General features: G+C 42.3%; 1 protein-coding gene and 1 pseudogene across 6 annotated transcripts in view; one reads left to right on the forward strand and one right to left on the reverse strand.

The window, feature by feature from the left end:
• The first annotated feature begins 1,148 nt into the window (after positions 1-1,148).
• LOC149356070 (spermatogenesis-defective protein 39 homolog) lies at positions 1,149-16,173 on the forward strand (annotated as a pseudogene).
• The window catches only part of LOC149356071 (calsyntenin-1-like), a 93,845-nt gene continuing 88,544 nt past the window's right edge, over positions 13,546-18,846 (reverse strand). For 4 of the 6 annotated variants that reach the window (XM_089584103.1, XM_089584096.1, XM_089584094.1 and 1 more), the window contains exon 8: positions 15,884-16,076. The gene's annotated coding sequence lies outside the window, so the exon portion shown is untranslated. Of the gene's footprint in view, positions 14,057-15,883; positions 16,077-18,846 lie in introns of those variants that run through there. The other 2 variants (XM_089584099.1, XM_089584095.1) reach the window with 1 other exon arrangement.

The raw sequence follows: 18,846 nt of genomic DNA on the forward strand, positions 1-18,846 counted from the left end.
ATGGTATCCTCTTTGCGCAGCGCACGCTGGCGCGTAAGTCACGGATTTGTGGCGTCCTTTGTGTGCAGCTGCGTAAACTGTAGTGCTTGCTGAGCACAGTGCGAGGAGCTGGCAGTTCGACATGCGGGGAGAAAGACTGAGGCGTTGAAAGACATCTCGAACATTCCGGGAGGCACACACATGCGTCAAGATACGCGGTGAAATGTGGGGTCGTGGCGGGCTCGTATTATGCAGCCCGACTACTTCAGGCAGGAGTTTGATCGAGTTTTTCTTTTTTCAACAATTTTTCCATATGCAATAAAGAAAAAAAACTGCTGAAAAAGGAAAAACTCCAACACAAAGCTGCGGCGTTGGCCGAGTGATGGCCGAGATCAGCTGCAAGCGAAGCTGATCTAAAAAATTATTCACTGTCTTTGCGCCTTCGGCAAAATTTTTACATTCACGCTTGAATGCGGCTATCTTAGTTGAGGATTCGACGGAAACCCGTCCGGCGAGGGAAATTCAGCATATTGAAGAAAACAGCACTCGCCGAGCGAGGTCACAGAGGAAAAGAAAAACAAAAAAAAACACACATTGACGTTTCGGCACCATTGTGGGTGCCTTGTTCACAATGAAAATGAAACGAGATGGGCCGTTGCTTCCCATCTCCTTTCATTTCCATTGTGAACAAGGCACCTGTAGTGGTGCCGAAACGTCAATGTGTTTTTGTTTTTTATGTGTGCTGTTTTCTTCAATATGCGGCTATATTAGTCAATGTGGAGGTCTGAATTTTTGTCTGATTCCTTCATAATTTTGGCCAATGCCTCCTATTACAGGGCAGTAAAGGGTTCAATAACGTTCGATTAGAAATACAGAGTTCAAGTTCCGTGCTGCTAAGTACAGCTGCCGAGAAACGAAAGTGAAACAATGTTGTGACCACGACAGAGTCGATGCCAAGCCAAGCAGAGACTGATTGGCCTGATCGGTTCGCTGGAAATGCTAAACGCTAAACAAAGCGTACCGGAACTTGCTGTAGGACGCATTGCACTTACGTCAATAAACGTGCAAAAATCAAGGACAGCGTGTTGTGTCGTGCTCATCAGAAAATGTTGAACCTCTCAAGTTGACCGGGATTAGCTTCTGTCGGGCTGTCCACTTCGCCGTCGAAGATGAACAGCGACCGGGCTGGGAACATGCCCGTCTTCTGGCTTCAGGATACGCGGTCTCTGGTGATGTCACTTGAGTGTTTAGACAATCGAAAAGTTTTAACGACATGATCTTATTGCTCTTACCTTTCGAACTTCAATGACGCACCAGCAGTGATATCGCATTGCAAACGACATGTTCGCACGGTGGAAAGGTGCAACTGCTGACGATCTGAAACTGATCATTGCCGTTCTCACCAAATTCACGTTAGCGTAATTTTTTTGAAAAACGCGATAGGAAAATGGTTTCTGTGACATGAACCGTTTTAGCCCTGTTTTGTTTTAGCATTAGTGCATGGCTAATAGCTGTTTTGCTCGCAGTGTGATTAACGGTAATCGCGTAAACGAAACTGCAGCGAGAAGCGGCTCGGCTAGCTGTCAGCACAACTCAAGCAAGACGCAGACTTTGGCCCTGATCCTTTTTTCAAGTCATCCACTACTGACGACTGCCTAGAACAGACACTGCAGCCTAAAAATAAGTAAGTTTTATTTTGCAACGATTTTCAATGGTCTCCCACTAAACACTGTTCCCATCAATGCAGGAAAGAATCAAGCGCCGATGATGACTACTGGACCAATCCGAGCATGTCGCCTTCAACTTCGAAGATGACGTGGTAAGTATAGGTTGTCTGGAGCATAATATGCTCGAGCCTTGCCCCCTAGACTTGCTAATCTTGCCTTGCAACTATGCAGGAAGACGATGGCAGAAGGAACGTACAGTTCAACAAGAAGCCACAGTCTTTAAGCAACGAACAGAGGAAATTCGGTTTTGATGAACTGAACCGGGTCACAGCAGAAGTTTGTGGTATGAGAACGCAGCCTTCAAGTGTGCATAGTACGCAGCAAAAAAAACTTTATTTAAAGTCTACGCCTTTAATTATTAGGTATTGCTCCACTTGCATCTGGCTCGAATCTGAGGAATACAGACTTGGGAAACATACAAAAGCATGCTGAAAGACTGAAGATTTGACATGATGTAAGTATTTATGCGACTGTTTGGATAGTGCAAGTCATTTTTTGCATTCGTTATGCCTCGATCAACATTGTAATTTTCTGTGCAGGTTCCCACGAAGGGTCTGAAAAGCGTGAACACTCCTGAGGAAACTGTAAGGAACATTGTAATAGGCCAGGTAATGAGTTCTTTGGGTTCTGGTGTTGGTTTAGATGAAACTGGGGACGACTCCATCCCATTTTTGTTCATAGTAAAAATCGACTCTCTGACTCGGTGGTTGATGGTTGCTCGGCAGCAAAAGACGCATTTATTGCTGAGACAATTAGCTTTAAAGATTTTCCTACAATTCATTTCAAATTAACTAATAACATCAAGACCAGAAAAAGGACTCTGTCATTGTTGTTTTGAAGTGAATGGCTGTATAACCTAGACTTTGGGATCCACGTGCAAAATATTTTTGACCCACCGCACTTTGCTTATGAAATCAGTTGGGCTTGGCACCATCTTTATTTAACTTTTTGGCCTTTTGAAGGTTATAAAGCCTTCGTTTTCAGTGAAAATAGCATTTTTGTAGTTAGAGTGCGATAGTCTATTGTACAGACCAACTTCAGTTAGTCCTCAGTGTCTTTTTAAGAGGGGACGCGGCTTTGAAATTCCAATAGCGAAATATTTGATTTTTAATAAAACTGCGGTATCAGCGTGAATGCATCTTTTTTTTATGCTGTCCCAAATTTTCATTCCTCAAATTGAATGGGACATACCCTAAAAAAATTGTTCGCTGAACCTCAGCAGCTGGGTGGGGAAACGCTCGAACAGTGGGCGTTTTCCTCCGTTATGGTTTTCTACCTAGATATTCACCTTGTGGAGCAGATCTCATCATGGCTGTTTTTATTTATTTTGACCCCGTTTGTTTTATTGTACTCTGAAGACCATAGTGTAGGTCAACATTCTTCAAGTTTTTGAACTTTAAATTTCTTCTATGAAATTTTCTTCTCACTCGATATGTCTACAGACACTGAATCACAGAAATGTAAGGCCTAAATTTATGCTTTGCAAAAAAATTGAAAGGATGTCTTAATCTGTAGCATGTCTACAGGAATGCAATGAATGTTGAACCAGCCTTCTGTCACATTTTCTTAAATCTGCAGCTTTTTAACAAGATTCAGAGAAAAAACAAATATAAATTTTTTTGTGGAGATATAAGAGTGAAATTTTGTGAGGGTAGTCGTAAATTCATTTTTATTATATAAAAAATTGCATAAATATATCAAACAATACCCCCCCCCCAAGGAGCATAGACACCAAATTTTAGTTGTGTTGTTTTCATTTCTGTAATAATGTGCAAGACATTAGTTAACATGGATACCTTATTCACATGGATAGTATGGTATTCACGTACGAGAGGTAAATAATTTATAATTGAATTTTTTCTCATGCTGTTTTGGTTTTCAACATCCAAGCAATGGCTTTGACATGGAAGTTCAGTATATGCCATAGGAGGCATGAAAAAACTGGTGTAGGCACTGCATCTTCATTTGTTGTCATTCTGGATTTGAGGCAGGCTGGCTTTAGCATTGTAATGAATTAAAACAGCAAAGTACCGTATATTTTACATACCTTACATGATCTATACTGAACTTCGATGTCAGAGCCATCGTTTGGCTAATGAAGCCGAATCTGAAATAGCATGAGAGAAGAAACTCATTTGTAAATTCTTTACCTCTTTTAGGTGGATACCACATGCTGACCAATGAATGTATTACGGATAATTACAAAGAAGAAAACACACAACAGAAATCTAGCGCCTTTGCTCGTTTAACAGTGTCAAACTGTCAAATGCAAGAAGTGGAACACATTGGGCAGACGGCTTGAGGATTGCCGGTGATGTACCATGAATGTATTTCACAGATGCCTCACATTACATGTGAAGCGGCTGCCCCGGTAACAGTTTCAGCAACGTCTTACCTTGTGTGAGTTCTTAGAGATCGTGCCCTCACAATATTCACGAAGCTTCCTGTGTGAAAAAATTTCTTAAAACAAGTGGCGTTGAGCTCAACATTTGAAACATTGTGTGACTACATTGAGTACTCCGTGTGGTCCTAACAGGCACACAGATTAGAGTTACATTAAAGGGCTTGAGAGCAGCGAACAATATATGATGGATATCCACCAGTGACAGGTATAAATTTATGTCCATGCTACCTGCATAATATATGCTCGAGTAGTGTGCAATAGTCATGTAAGGCCCTTCCTGTGTTTATGTGAAATGTAAATTTCAAATGAATGTAAATAAATGTGTTTATAAATAAATTCACATAAATAAATGTTAAGCTTAGTTTATGGGGGTTTAAAATCCCAAAACAACTTGGGCTATGACGGACGCTGAAGTGAAGAGCTCCGGAAATTTCAACCGCCTGAGGTTTTTAACTTGCACCGACACAGCACAATATAAATGAATGTGTTTATGTGAGAATGTTGCTCAGATAAGTGTACAAGACGGTGTTTTTTTTTAAATTTTCATAATTCGTTACGGCAGTGTATTAGGTATTGGTTCATAATTCAAGATGTTGTCTCTTTGTATTCTGCTATGGATACTATGCTTGAATTTAAGCCAGAGGTCATTGACTGATATATCCATACTATGAAATCACACCGTAATGTCAATGAATGAGCCTAAATAACTGTCACGGCATAGAGTAGTACCATAGCAATTTCTAGCAACGTTGTTAATGGTTCTCTTCTTTTTTATTTTTCTTCCACACAGCCGTATTTCCTTGGGAAGCATCGTTCTAAAGAGGACAAAATTCCACTTTTGAATGAGGCTGTGCGCACCCAAGATGGAAATGCCATAATTGCTGTGAGTCATTCTGAGTTAAACACGGTGGTTCTGTGGGGTAGCTATAGTTTGGTACAACTCAAGGCTGATGCCGTTGGTAAGAGGGCTTTTTTTTAGAGGAATTTGCAGCTTCATTCTTGAGTTGCAGTGCAGCGGACTTTAGTGGTTGCAACTTCTTCGGGTCAGAAGATAAATCAATGTTAGTTACCTGTAGTTTAGCATTACCAGCCGACATCACTTATTTCATGATTTCATCAGTTTTGTGATTGCAGGTTACTTGTGCAGAAAAGCAGCTCAGCTTTTTTTTTATATTTGTAAAATTAGGCAGGAAATGTCAAAAATGTTTTTCTTAAGAGCTGGCCTGAATCTCTCGACTAAATAGTGCATCGAGAATTTTTTTCCTCACAGCAGTGTATATGCACCTTATTTGAAACTGCAAGTCCATTAAAAACTTAGAGTCCATTAATTGTTGTGCAGGTTCTGCTTTTTCTGAAACAAACGCTGAAGCCATCCCTTTTCAACCAAGAGCTGATGCAGAGGCCAAAGGTCGTGTCTCACTATCTCAGTCATCTGCGTGCAGTGCATATGACAACAGTCAGCTGATGGACATTCTTGGGTGAGAATGCTGGCGTCTTATACACAGTGGTTGAAGCGTTTCGAGTAAGCTCATTGAGCGATTGCAGATTGGCTTGAATTTTCACTGTGCTGAACCCAGAACTATTGTAGAAGCCGGAACCAGCTTACATTATGTGTTTATACTTTTTTTTCAGACTTTGAACTTGTATTTTTGAATTCGAAGGCATCTTTAAGATAAACACCTAAGGCCTGGAATGAGGCTACCAAAGTTGCCCATGCATCTTTAGGCAGCAGTTGACAGGGCCATGTGTATGACATTTTTTTTATTTTAGTCATAAATGCATCATATTTTTATATTCTTTTCTTTTATTTCTCTGCTTTGAACCTGTGAAAGAATGTCCCATATCATGTAACAGTGGCAATTGTAAGGCCTGTGTCGAATGTCGATGTGTAATTTTGGGCATCTTTTGCTACATTTACACACTGTCAAGTTTTCTCCTGGAGCCCATCTTATAAAGAGTGCTTCATTGCCTGCATTGTCTTTCCTTTTTTTTCCCCCACCAGTAAGCTTGACAGAACTGAAGATGCTGTGGTATGTAGTTTACTCATTCCACAAAGCCCTTCTCAATGTTTTGTTGAAATGGAGGCGCTTAAAGCCAACCTCTGTTCTTCGATGGTCAAGTACAGGCTTGCGGTTGAAACACCAGAGGCTGCAACGAAACTTCGAAACCTACAGTCTTGCTACAAGCAGGTACAGGCCACTGTTCGATACTATTTAGTTCACCTATTGGCAGAATGTTGGCTGAGGGGCTGATTCTCTGCAGATCCCACTTCCAGTCCGACCCTTCACTGGAAATGCAGGCAGAAGTTGTGAGGGAAGAACTGAAGCTTCTTGAAATGCAGCTCATCATAGAGATAAGCAAGACCTGTGCACTAACTACTGTTGTGTACTTTGAGCAGTATTCCCAACTAAAATCAAGATGCCCTTTTTTTTACCAACGTTTAGCAATACTGTGCCCTGGAGTATTACGTGGAGAAACTAATCACAGACATGAAAAGGCATATGTTTTATTCCTTATTACATGAGAAACATTTCTTTAAGAAAAAAAATGCATTGGAGGTGTTTTAGGGTTCTACATGTGTGCGTCTACCATTCCTTGAGAACAGCCGAGACTGCCTGTAAAATTCTTATGTTCATACATGCACAGTATAGCTGAACTTTTACTTATGCCCTTTGTTGTAGGAGGAAGACTCAAAAGCTGAAAAAGAAGGTCTTAACATACTGATGCAAGAATTTCCTCGCAAAGCATCCGTTGTTGGGTCATCCCTGGTGACAACTCTTTACTACTGCTGTCTCTACCATTACAATGTCTCAAATGTAAGTTACCCATTTTTCAGGCGCAGTTTAGGTGTTTTCTACATGTTTGAACCTTATGCATTAAAAGCCTGTTTAAAACTGAAAGCCTGCATTACATCTTAGAGTAGCTAAGCTAACTCTTCGAAACCTGTTCAGCGATGCACACTTAGTGCTGAAACAGAGCAAAACAAATCCCATAGCACACTGCCATGAAAACATTGTCTGTAAATACTGATGTGTCTACTATATAATAGCAGCCACTTGCATTGCAGAGCGTCATATTTTGTTATGGGAATGTACGTCTAAATGAGATGTTTCTGACTTTACAGCTCTGTGCAGTCAGTGATAACAAGTAGCAATACAAACTGAACTATTCAATGTAGGCTTCAGTTATGCACAGTAGTTTGTCTGGAATTTGTAGTTGACTGCTCAATAAGCCTTGGTCCTTTCGTGTCATGTTGCTGGAGCTGAGAGTGCTTGTAATTCTCAGAGTGGTCACTCGCTTTTTTGTTGACCATCTCAGAGTTGCGAAACTGCCAGGTACACTCACATGTAGGTAAACATGAGGAGAAAACTAGACCTGATTAGCAGTTTTTAGTTAGCTGACTCTTCTCTCAAATGTGATGTTTGTCATGACATTGCAGAGCCACATTGCGAGCCCGACCCAGATGAAGGCTTTGTTTAATGTGAGTATATCCTTTCCCCTTTTGGGGCGCAGTTTTTTGTTGCTACATCGGCATGTCCCATCTGCAGCCACATTTGACACGATTACTTTCATTTGCGCATTTGCCTCATGCGACGCCCAACACAGTGCCTTACAGCATGGCACAGAACGTTTGTGTGTGAAAAGTTCATGTTTGTTAGTGTTCATCCTAATGCAGCTCCTTTGTCCTTTCTGTTACAGCTGACTGAAAAACAGTTTGTATGGACTGCACTGACAGCTTTGGCACAGATCAAACACTGGAAAGAAATTGACAACCTTTTCAGGGAAAGGTGAGAATAGTAGTAACTGTGCTTGTCGTGTGACAAAGTATATTTAGCGTCCATGGTAGAGAGAGGGTGTGGTAGATGGTCCTTGGCGATCACAAAATGAACAAGGGAGGGGAAAACCTCAGGTTGCTTGAGCCAACGTTTCTACAAGGGGACTTGTCTTCGTCTGTGCAAAGCGTTCATCATTGGCAGAGATTAAATAGGGCCTTCGCTCCGAGGAGGAAGGCCCCGGGTGGGGGAAGGAAAGCGGTGTGAGAGGGGATGCATGTCAGGAAGGGGAGGGAGGTGAATCTTGATTCGTTATGCTGCAATAGTGGAAAAACTTGTATCCGGGGGATGTGTAATGAACAAAGGCTTTGAAGGGGCTGCGACGGGGGGGAGGCGCTGGGTGGACCTGTAAAGGTCAGATAAGAGGATTAGTCAGCGTGGCACAGGCAAATGAGAACAAGGCAAACAAAATAGGCTGGCACTGGAAGGAGAAAAAAAAGGGGGGGGGGGCATTTCCAAGGAAGGACAAGGCAGGGGGGGGGGGGGAATGGCTCAAGTTCAGAGAAAGCCAAAAGGTGGGGGCGGAGAGGGTAACAGGAATGTCATGGTTTCCGAGAACTGATAGTAGGGGATTAGGAGAAAAAAAAGGAAAACATGAACAAAGGGAGAGGGTGAGAAGGCCGGAAATGTGGTGGAAGACATGACGTGGGAAGGGTGCAAAGAGCGATAATTTACTTATGCGAGGTTCTAGGAAATGGTCTGACCACGTGCAAGACATTTGTTAATTTAAAATTATGCTAACCCTGGAATGTACCTGAGAGATTCCAGGTTTCCTCTGGACATGTTAATCCCTGTTGGTTGCAGTGTTTTAAATTTGTGGATTAGGAATGCTTCTCTATATTTTCTGTCCCTAGTCGATTTGAAGCCTGACTGAAGAATGAACAATTTGAGCTCGTCGAATTTGTGATGGCGTTGATTAAAATGGGTCGACACTGCCTTCTGTTCATTCCGTGCTGTGTCAGCTCGGTGCCCGTTTAATCTGGCATTCATTGTTTCCCGGTTTCTCCGATATATTGTTTCTGGCAGAAGGAGCACTGGAGCATGTAGATAATATTGGACGATGTGCAGTCAAAACTGGTCTTTATATCGAAGCTGAAATCGCTTGCCGTACTTTTAACCGTAGTGTCCCTTGTAAATGTTTGCATGTCTTGCATCTAGGTCGAGAGCATGAAGTTACTGTCGGTGGTGGTTTCTTACCGAGCCTAGCATGCACCAGGATGTCCTTCAGGTTTGTGTTGCGTCTGTATGTTACCCTTGGTGCGTCGGGAAATATTTTCTTGAGAAGGTCGTTACCAGTTAAAATGGGGTGGTATTTCCGCAGGATATTGTTTATGTTTGGAAGCGCGTTTGAGTATTTCGTTATAAGTGCAGGAGGTCGTTGACTGTTAGCTTCTGTTCGTTTTTCAAGAACTACATCTTGTTTCAAAGTGGTTGCTCGTTGGAACGCGTTATTAAGGGTTGTCTGTGGATGGTTTCTGGTGATTAGTGTGTTTTTTTAGCGAGTGGAAATGTTTCAGGTAGTCGTCGTCATCGCTACATATTCTTCTTAGTCTCGTTGCCTGTCCTACGAATATACCTTGTTTGCAGTGTCTTGGATGATGGCTAGTGAAATCTAAGTATTGCTGTCAGTCAGTAGGCTTCCTGTAAAGTGTGGTTTTGAACTTGCTTTTTTTTCTAAATAGACAGTGGTGTCAAGGAAATTGACTTTCGTTTTCGAGGAGTTGAAGGTGAATTTAATGCTGGAGTGGCTTGAATTGAAATGTGTGACGAATGCCTTCAGGGTCTCAGCCCCATGCTCCCATATCATGAAAATGTCGTCTATGTAACGCAGGTATATAAGTGGTTTTTTATAAATGAATTTAGAAGTTTAGATTCTAGTAGCCCCATAAAAATGTTCGCGTAGGTGGGTGCGAAGGGAGTGCCCATGCTTGTTCCAAATACTTGAAGGCAGTAAGAAAAATCGAATTCAAAGTAGTTGAGTGTTAGTACCAATTCAAGTAGCGTGAGGTACACTTCAGTTTCGTGTGGGTGAGGACTTAATTCAAGTAGCGTGAGGTACACTTCAGTTTCGTGCGGGTGAGGACTTTGAGTTAGAATTTTGGAGAGTGCGTCGATACCTTCATTTATGGGAATATTTGTGTACAAAGCGGCGACGTCAAGTGTGACAAGTATGCTATCTGCTGGGATAATGGAAGCATCATTCAGAGACTCTATTATGCGGAGAAAGTGCGGTGTATCCTTGACAAAGGAAGGAAGGTGGGTGGGAATATCTGCAAGATAGTTGTTCAGGAAAATTGTTAAGTTCTCTGTGGGCGTGTTATTGTTTGAAACGATAGGTCTGCCGGGGATATCTGCGGTAAACAAGTCTTCTGCGGAAACCTTATGGATTTTGGGAAGTAGGTAAAAGCGTCCTGCCTGTTTGTTTAGCGGATTTAAGAAGTGGTAGTCGGACTGCGTGATTAGTTTCCTTGATAATAAGTTTGCCAGTTTGTTCAGAATCAATTTGCAGAACTCTGAAGTGGGATCTGAATCTAATTTCCTATAATGACAAGGGTTGTTGAGTGGCCTAAAAGCTTCTTTTTTGTATTTTTCGACCGGTAGGATAACTATGCTACCTCCTTTGTCTGCAGGCTTAATGACTATATCGGTTCTAGAAGCTAAGTGGTTCAGAGTAGCCTGTTCCGTTGGGGTAACGTTTCTGCGTTTTCGAGCTTCCTTTGTTTGGTCTATAATTTCTTTCGAGACAGATTTAATGTACAAGTCTAATTCGGGACTCTGCTGCGCTTCCGGCGTCCATGTGCTTTCAGCTTTGAGAGGGATGGAATTAAGGCTGGTTACTTCAGTAGGGTGAGCACGTGTTGACCACGTGTTACAGGAAAGAGCTAGGTTAGTAATCGGGGTGTTAGTTTTTTCGGCAAAGAATTCCTTTATTCGCAATCTTCGCGCAAATTCTGTGAGATCTCTGTGAAGTTCATACTCATTAAAATTATTGTTAGTTGGACAAAATGTAAGGCCATGCTTCAGAATCTGTTTGTCGCTATAACTTAGGGATTTGGAAATATCGACAATGTTGCTGTCAGTGTCCTGTGGCGGAAAAGGCGTATCTTTTGTCTGTATCGAAATTGGCGGGCGGTTGTTAAACTGCCCAGATGTATTCATATCTAGTGGAAATTTATCTCTAATTTGTTTACGCTGTTGTTTTTTGTGCAGCTTGCGTTCCTTTCTGGCTACAAAATCTGCTAGTGCCTGGCTTTCGTCTGAATTTAGTTCTATCTTACTAAGTTGACCATCGAGGGAATTTAACTGCTCTTGACAATGTTCTTATAAAATAGCTTTTCCCATCGAGCGAGGAGTTCAGGCCTGAGCGCACTGAGGGAGCACCTAACATTAACTCGAAGTCCTTTGGGTATTGTCCTGTGCTGCAAGTAGGTTTTGTAAGTGTGTAGGTGGAATCGGTAGTTAGTTTGTTTAGTGGCTAGTTTTCTGGCTACCAGGAAAATTCGTCTTTTGGGTTCGGGGCGATTGGTGCTGCCAGATGTAAGTCATCTGCGCTTGTGCCGAGTGGACCTCTTGACGGGTCTTAGGGGACTTCTGTTTGAGGGTGGTATCGGTGTCGAGGTCCGCATCGGTGAAAATCTGGGTGCTAGTGTGCGTCACTAATCACGTAGGCGCCTGTGTGAAGTGGTGGCTTTGCTGTTTAGTGGCTACTTTCGGTGGGATTCCTACGTGCTGTTCCGCTGGTGTGGGATCCACGGTTACCGTCTGTGTGCCAGCGTCGCGAGTCTCTGGAGTGAACTGTGTGGAGGTGTCCTGGGTCCTAGCGGGGGGAGGCTGTGTTCGTTCCTGGGTGTTGTCGCTTTTGTGGGTGGTCTGTTGTTGAGTGTTAGCCAGAGTGGGAGAGGGAGCATGAGTGGGCTGTAGCGTCCGCTTAAATGTGTTTCTCAGCCAGTACTTTATGTTGTCTGCCATTACTTGAACGCCAAAAAAATTAGGGTGAAGTCCATCTCTGGCCAGGAGTGCCTCAGGGTCATGATGGATCTGAGCGTGGTGGATGATTTCAGCGTATTTTTGGTAAAGTTCCATGTCCAGCAAAAAATTGTTGAGCTTAAATGAGTCCTGTGCGTGAGCTGCGAGTTGGCAGGATTGTGGCATGTGTCTGTGGTGCAAGTTGACTACCCTAGGAAGCACGGTTGTCAGGTGCAGTTTCATGTTTGGTCTGATGGCATGGACCTCGTGTACCAGTGTATTCATGGCCTCAATGGTCTGTTCCGCACTGCTGTGTTTCAGGTCATTATTCCCGCAGTGAATGACGAAGTGCGTGATGTTCTGTGGTGCTGCGGCTATCAGTTTCCTTATGTCATTGGTTTTGGCGCCGCTCTCAAACCTAATGTATGGTGCATGTTCTCCAGGAGGAAAGTGATTGTGGATGTGCTTGTATTGACTATCACCTATCAACGCAACATGTGCCAATGAAAGAAGGGGGAGAGGCTTACCTTGTTCCATCATCTTCCGTTGACTGGAGTCCATGGTAGAGAGAGGGTGTGGTAGATGGTCCTTGGCGATCACAAAATGAACAAGGGAGGGGAAAACCTCAGGTTGCTTGAGCCAACGTTTCAACAAGGGGACTTGTCTTCGTCTGAGCAAAGCGTTCATCATTGGCAGGGATTAAATAGGGCCTTTGCTCCGGGAGGAAGGCCCCGGGGGTGGGGAAGGAAAGTGGTGTGAGAGGGGATGCGTGTCAGGAAGGGGAGGGAGGTGTATCTTGATGCGTTAAGCTGCAATAGTGGAAAAACTTATATCCGGGGGGTGTGTAATGAACAAAGGCTTTGAAGGGGCTGCGACGGGGGGGGGAGGCCCTGGGTGGACCTGTAAAACTCAGATAAGAGGATTGGTCAGCGTGGCACAGGGAAATGAGAACAAGGCAAACAAAATAGGCTGGCACTGGAAGGAGAAAGAAAGGGGGGGGGGCATTTCCAAGGAAGGACAAGGCAGGGGGGGGGAAATGGCTCAAGTTCAGAGAAAGCCAAAAGGTGGGGGCGGAGAGGGTAACAGGAATGTCATGGTTTCCGAGAACTGATAGTAGGGGATTAGGAGAAAAAAAAGGAAAACGTGAACAAAGGGAGAGGGTGAGAAGGCCGGAAATGTGGTGGAAGATATGACGTGGGAAGGGCGCAAAGAGCGATAATATACTTATGCGAGGTTCTAGGAAATGGTCTGACCACGTGCAAGACATTTGTTAATTTAAAATTATGCTAACCCTGGAATGTACCTGAGAGATTCCAGGTTTCCTCTGGACACGTTAATCCCTGTTGGTTGCAGTGTTTTAAATTTGTGGATTAGGAATGCTTCTCTGTATTTTCTGTCCCTATATGACAACCTTTATATGACAACGGGACAATTGTTGTCCCTCTTGCTTAAAGTGCTAGGAAAAGGACATTGGCACATCTGGGTGCCGTATTTTTGTGTGCTCAATACTGCCTAACTCTCAAACAAATCATTCAGTGTGTTTTTATCTTTTGCTAATTGGCCTACTTGGTGTTCTGTGTGTTTTTAACAAGAGAAGGTGTGCAGTTCTATGCGGGCGATGCTGGCGAGAAAAATACATCGACTGACTCACTATACCTCTTGAAACAGTTTTCAGTTCTAATGTGTTGTCTTACAAGTCGATGAGACTGAGGTACGAATACGCATCACATTTGAGGTATTTTTATGAAGTCTTCAGTACAAACGTGTGCCCCCATTTTTTATAAAACCAGTGGTAGAAACGACTTACAAGGTTTCATTCAATTTCTATAGTCATTCCAAGTACAATTTTACAATTTTTATGCATACAATATGCATAAAATTTGCACCTTATAAAGGGTTAAAGGAGTGCAAGTGACCTGAGAATGTTATTGAAATATTTTTTTATATTTTTTTGTTCGTTTGCAGTCCTGGCTTGTCAAGTCAAAAATGCGTTGCTGCATTGGTTTCGACAGATCTGTTGAAATCCTGGCCAAGGCACATGCACCACCTGAGGTGGGCTTGTCATCTTCCAAATGTTTGAGAAACTTGTCACGTGCAGTATTGAAACGGTCACAGCCTTGCTCAAAAGTTCAGGGAGACTGAAATAGCTTGAGAAAAAAAAGAAAAGTGATAAAAGAGAAAGAACTTAACGTTTTGAGGCGCACGTGTTGTGAACAGCAAATCGCACTGTGGCATTGAAACAAAGCTTGGATTTGAGACCCAAATGTTGCGACTTTCGCACAACAATGCATACTAAATGTGTGATGGTGGCCCCACATTTTGGCATTTCAGCTTGTCTTAGAGGACTGAAATTCACTCATGTCTAGAAGTTCGCCCAGCATGAAGCGCTTTTAGCTTTCACTGCCAGCATTCTTTGAACTCTCTCTTCGCTCCAAGCCTTTCACAAGAGCTTCAACAAAGCTCCTTTGTATGGCTGGTTCCTTGGGCGGCTTGGAGCACTTACAAGACCTTGTAACCATGTGCACCCTGTAAAGTGCAGTGAAATTTAGAAGCAATTCAGAACCCTTTTCCTTCCATTCGCTCTCACCTTTCTCTTTCTTATCAGGTATTCGAGAAGTACCTCCAAATGGTTGACGACGCAGAGAAACGATTAACACTGGCAAAATTGCATAAGTGCCGCAGTGTTGCCATTGAGGTGAGTTTTGGCCACCAATTCTAGATTTCAGCTTCAAAAGGCTGTCTTTAGGTTGGCAACTGTGTGTGTGTATGTGCCTAACACAAGTGGTGAACCAAAGTTTGACTTGCAGAACCAGGAAACCACCGAAGGCTAGAGGAGCGAAATAAGCGAAAAGCAGCGCTATGCTGTTAAAAAGTGCCATTTTTATCCATTGCGTTGTTGTGTATGTTGGAATAATGCATCCAAAGATAGGACGACTTGCGTGTAACATGATCGCTTCAACTCGCTAAACCAGTAATGATACGTAGACAGCGTAAATTTATGCTCTTTTCTCACTATATCTGTGTATGCCGCTAGCAGCGACGCGGTGTGGAAAAGCGAGAAACAGCAGCGGCGCGGCGGATCCGCCTCGCTTGCGCGTGAACAAGTGAGGACAGGTCATTGTTTTTTTCACAGTGCTGTTTGGAAATTCCTGGCATAGGGGCCCAACAGCTTAAATAATTAAGTCAATCCACTGCTGTGGTATTGAGAGGTTTAGGAAAGCTATTTTTTTAGCGAGTTAGCATGCATGCGCTTTAGCGTTGCGCGTGTTATGTGCAAAACGGCATCACACAGTCTATAATTAAAACTGCATTAGTTTTATAGACTCTCTGCACTTCATCAGGAGTTTGACATCGATGACACCTGTTGTGTGCACTTTTCTTTGCAGATATTAGTTTACCTTAGAGACCGGCAGCAGTTACTTAGGTACAAGAGTGAGTTACCACCACATTCCATTCCATACTTTGAGATTGAAAGGCTCCTTAATGGCACGGTAAGCTTACCTCTAGCATGTGACGTTTTCAAAAGGAAAACAGTTGACAGAGGACTCTCTATTTGGGAAAGTAAATTTAACTGGAAAAAGAATGCCAATTACGGCGCATTCAGCAAACGTGGAGGGATGTTAACGGCTCCCTCGGAACACTTCCCTCCCTCTTTCTACTCTCACAGTTAACGTTTAGTGACCCGGCGGTTGATTATGCGTGGGCTTAAAAAGCCAAGCTGCAATTCACCCATAGTCACACCTATTGAATGAACTGTGTAGGTTCTCAAACATGTCATCTCAACTTGGTTGGCATTCTTTCCTCACTTAAATGTGTTTTGTTTCACAAGCATAAGTTGCCCTCAAATTAGCGTGATCATTTTCTTGTGATGGTTGAAACCCCCCAGCTTTCCTGTTTGGGTTCCTGTTGGTAATGCGATGCCACTGTCACTATACAAAATTCTGATATGATACACAACAGAATGTAGGGCGTGTGCAATTGCTTTGCTTTAATGTGTGACCTTGAACAAGTATAAAGGTTATAAAGAAAATGGCAGTAAAGGATGAAACAATACCATTCATGTTGTAGTGCATTGCAGTTCGGCAGTCATGCTTGTATTTTTAGAAGGTACTCTCAGTGATGTGCTCAATCTCTTTTTTTCTTCTTTCAGGCCGTCAAGTGGAAGAACTGAAACAATTGTTTTGCTTAATAATGTGTAAATAAAAATGGAGTAATTATTTCACATGACATGCTGAAAGAAAAATAAATTTATCCTGTTTTACAAGGTTGCCCTTGTCACTTCATGTGTTAAGTTAATGACCAAGACAAGTTTTGAAGGCTCAGATAATTTATTAAAGACCAACTGCACCCTCAGCAGATTAACACTACATATAATAAAAGCACAGTTAAATCTGTGTCGTGACTCAATCAAACAACCTTAGCAAAGAAATCTGAAAAGGTTGGACACTTCTCTGTGCGTACTGACTGAAGGTTCCCCACTAAGTTTAGTACTTGATACTACAAAAGTAAAAGTAGGCATACCTTATTTTTCAGTTTTTGCTTTGGAATGACGCCTGAGACATTCGTGAGGGTGGATCTCAACATGAACTTTGCTGGCACTCTGTGAATGATTCATCATTGTTCTTTTTATTTGTAGTTTCAGTTTCAGCAATTAAATGCCAGTTGTGATGTCATAAATATGACATCACATGGAGCATACATTTATAATGGCAGTTCGCTCACCTGTTGTCATTCCGGCTTCTGCAGCGGGCTAGCACAAGAGTGGGAGCGAATTGAAATGACAAAGCAGCAGATGTATAATGGTTTTGTTCGTTCTACATGACCTCGCACTTACATACTTGTGACATCACTACCACTGTTTGGCGACTGAAACTGAAAACTAAATCAAGAGAAGAAATTCAGTTACTATTACTGAGACACGAATTAAGTGCAGTGATCGATGTTTATTATTCCAAAGCAAAAACAGTAAAAAAATTAGGGGGCTCTACCCCTTGAAACCCCACATACTACCCTGCCATAAGTGTTAAATATTACTCACGACAGTGCAGTGGAAATATAAATATATTACATTAAGTTACAATATTTAACAAGGGCTAAACTCTACAGCAGATCAACAAAACAGCACTGGCTAACAGACACACTAGACTCCATTACACGTAATGGAGTCTAGTGTGTCTGTTGTCACAAGCATAAAAATAATCTGCTGAATCAGAGTAGTGGTAACATATGCATCAGTAATATATACATGAGAAGTCTGGTATTGCCTTTTTGCACAAACACAAAACCACGGTCTTGTTGGTTAAATTGCAACAACCATACTTCAGCGCACAGAGATAATTTTCAGGTTACAGAGTAATGCAACTGGAAACGATCCAACCCCACAAAAAGCACTGAATATGCACACACAGCTGCATTAACAGGCCTTTAGAATCACTTTTCCGCTCCTTGCTGCTGGCAGTGCTTCTAGCAAAAAATAGAATGTATGCGGACTGAGTTGTGTTCTTGTAAAACTATACCATTTCAACATGGAGAGTTGTAATGCCATCAAAGGTTACCGTATTTTCCGGTGTATAAGACGGGGCTTTTTTTCAAAAATCTTGCTGAAGCGTCCTATACAAGGGTGCGTCTTATACGCTAATTTTTCGTTTTTATTTTTTTCGAGTTCAGAAATTACTCAGGTTCATGTTCAACGGGCTTGTATGATAGCCTGCTGTTCCTGCTTACCGAAGGCATAGATATAGCTAAGACAGAAAACAGACCTGTGTAGTCAGCCTTTTTGGACATAAGCAGTGCATACGACAATGTGAGCAGAGAACTCCGCTGAAACGTGTTAAAAAATGAAGGTATCAGTAACGAGGCAGCTGATTTCCTGCAGGAAATACAGCGAGATAATAAAATTGTGATTATAGGGAAAGGGATAAAAGAACAACTGTTGAGGTACATAAATAATTAAGGCAAGGTTGTGCTCTATCATTGCTAATGATTATGCTCTATGCGAAAAATATAAAAAGAATGCTACAAGAAAGTAATCTAGGTTATAATCTGGCGCACAGATTAGGCGAAGAGGTACTTGAGCAACCTCTCCATGATATTCTACTGTTAGCAGATAGCCACGAAGATTTCCAAACTCTGGTTTGTTGTTGTGAGGTCAAAAGAGGCAGTCTCCTCGTCTAGTTTGCTGTGCCCCTGACATTTGAAGTGAGGGAGAAGGTGTAGGTTTACTACGTAGGTAACCTCCAATATTGTAGTCATAGGCAATCGTGGTTTTTCTTCCTTTTTTTGCAAAACATTAAAATGGTTGTAAGCACACACCGAGCTTTATTTTTTTTATGTCCCCAGATTTTTAGATTGTCCCAGGGTGGCCAGTATTTTCTGAAAACAAACAAAAATTGTGATGTTAAGCTTTGGATCATATTTTGCTTATTTTGCAGTAAAAAATTAAAGGCATTTTGTTTTCTTAACAGATAGTTGCAAATATTTAGAAATTAGTGGAATTAGTTCTTGTTGCCAGATGTTTATATCAAATTTAGCACAGTTTACTAAGCTTGCAATAAATGTTGGATGCTTATTAAGACACTTTATTGTAAATCTCAAAAGTGCAGTGCATAGATGATCCAAATAGGTTGTGTTTAGATTTACGCTAGTTTATGCTCCGGATTGTCTGGTTTAAGGTGCCGCTGCAGAATGGACCTTCAAGTGTCGGCTGTATTAACTGTAGCAGAGTGAGCACAATTCTGCATGTGAGAACTGTGGACTCTAAGGACACATGAACTAGTAGCGCGGTGGCTGTGGAGCAAATAGTGAACGCCAACTGGCACGCACCGTAGCAGCAGTGGCAGACAGCACCTTCTCGACGTGACCGTTTCTGAGACGTGTCAAGGAAGGGACTTGAGCTGACATTGTGACTTGAAAATTAAAATGGCTTATTTTCATGCCC

The sequence above is a fragment of the Amblyomma mixtum genome, chromosome 3 (assembly GCF_055824585.1).
Source record: "Amblyomma mixtum isolate Tamu chromosome 3, ASM5582458v1, whole genome shotgun sequence".
NCBI lineage: Eukaryota > Metazoa > Arthropoda > Arachnida > Ixodida > Ixodidae > Amblyomma > Amblyomma mixtum.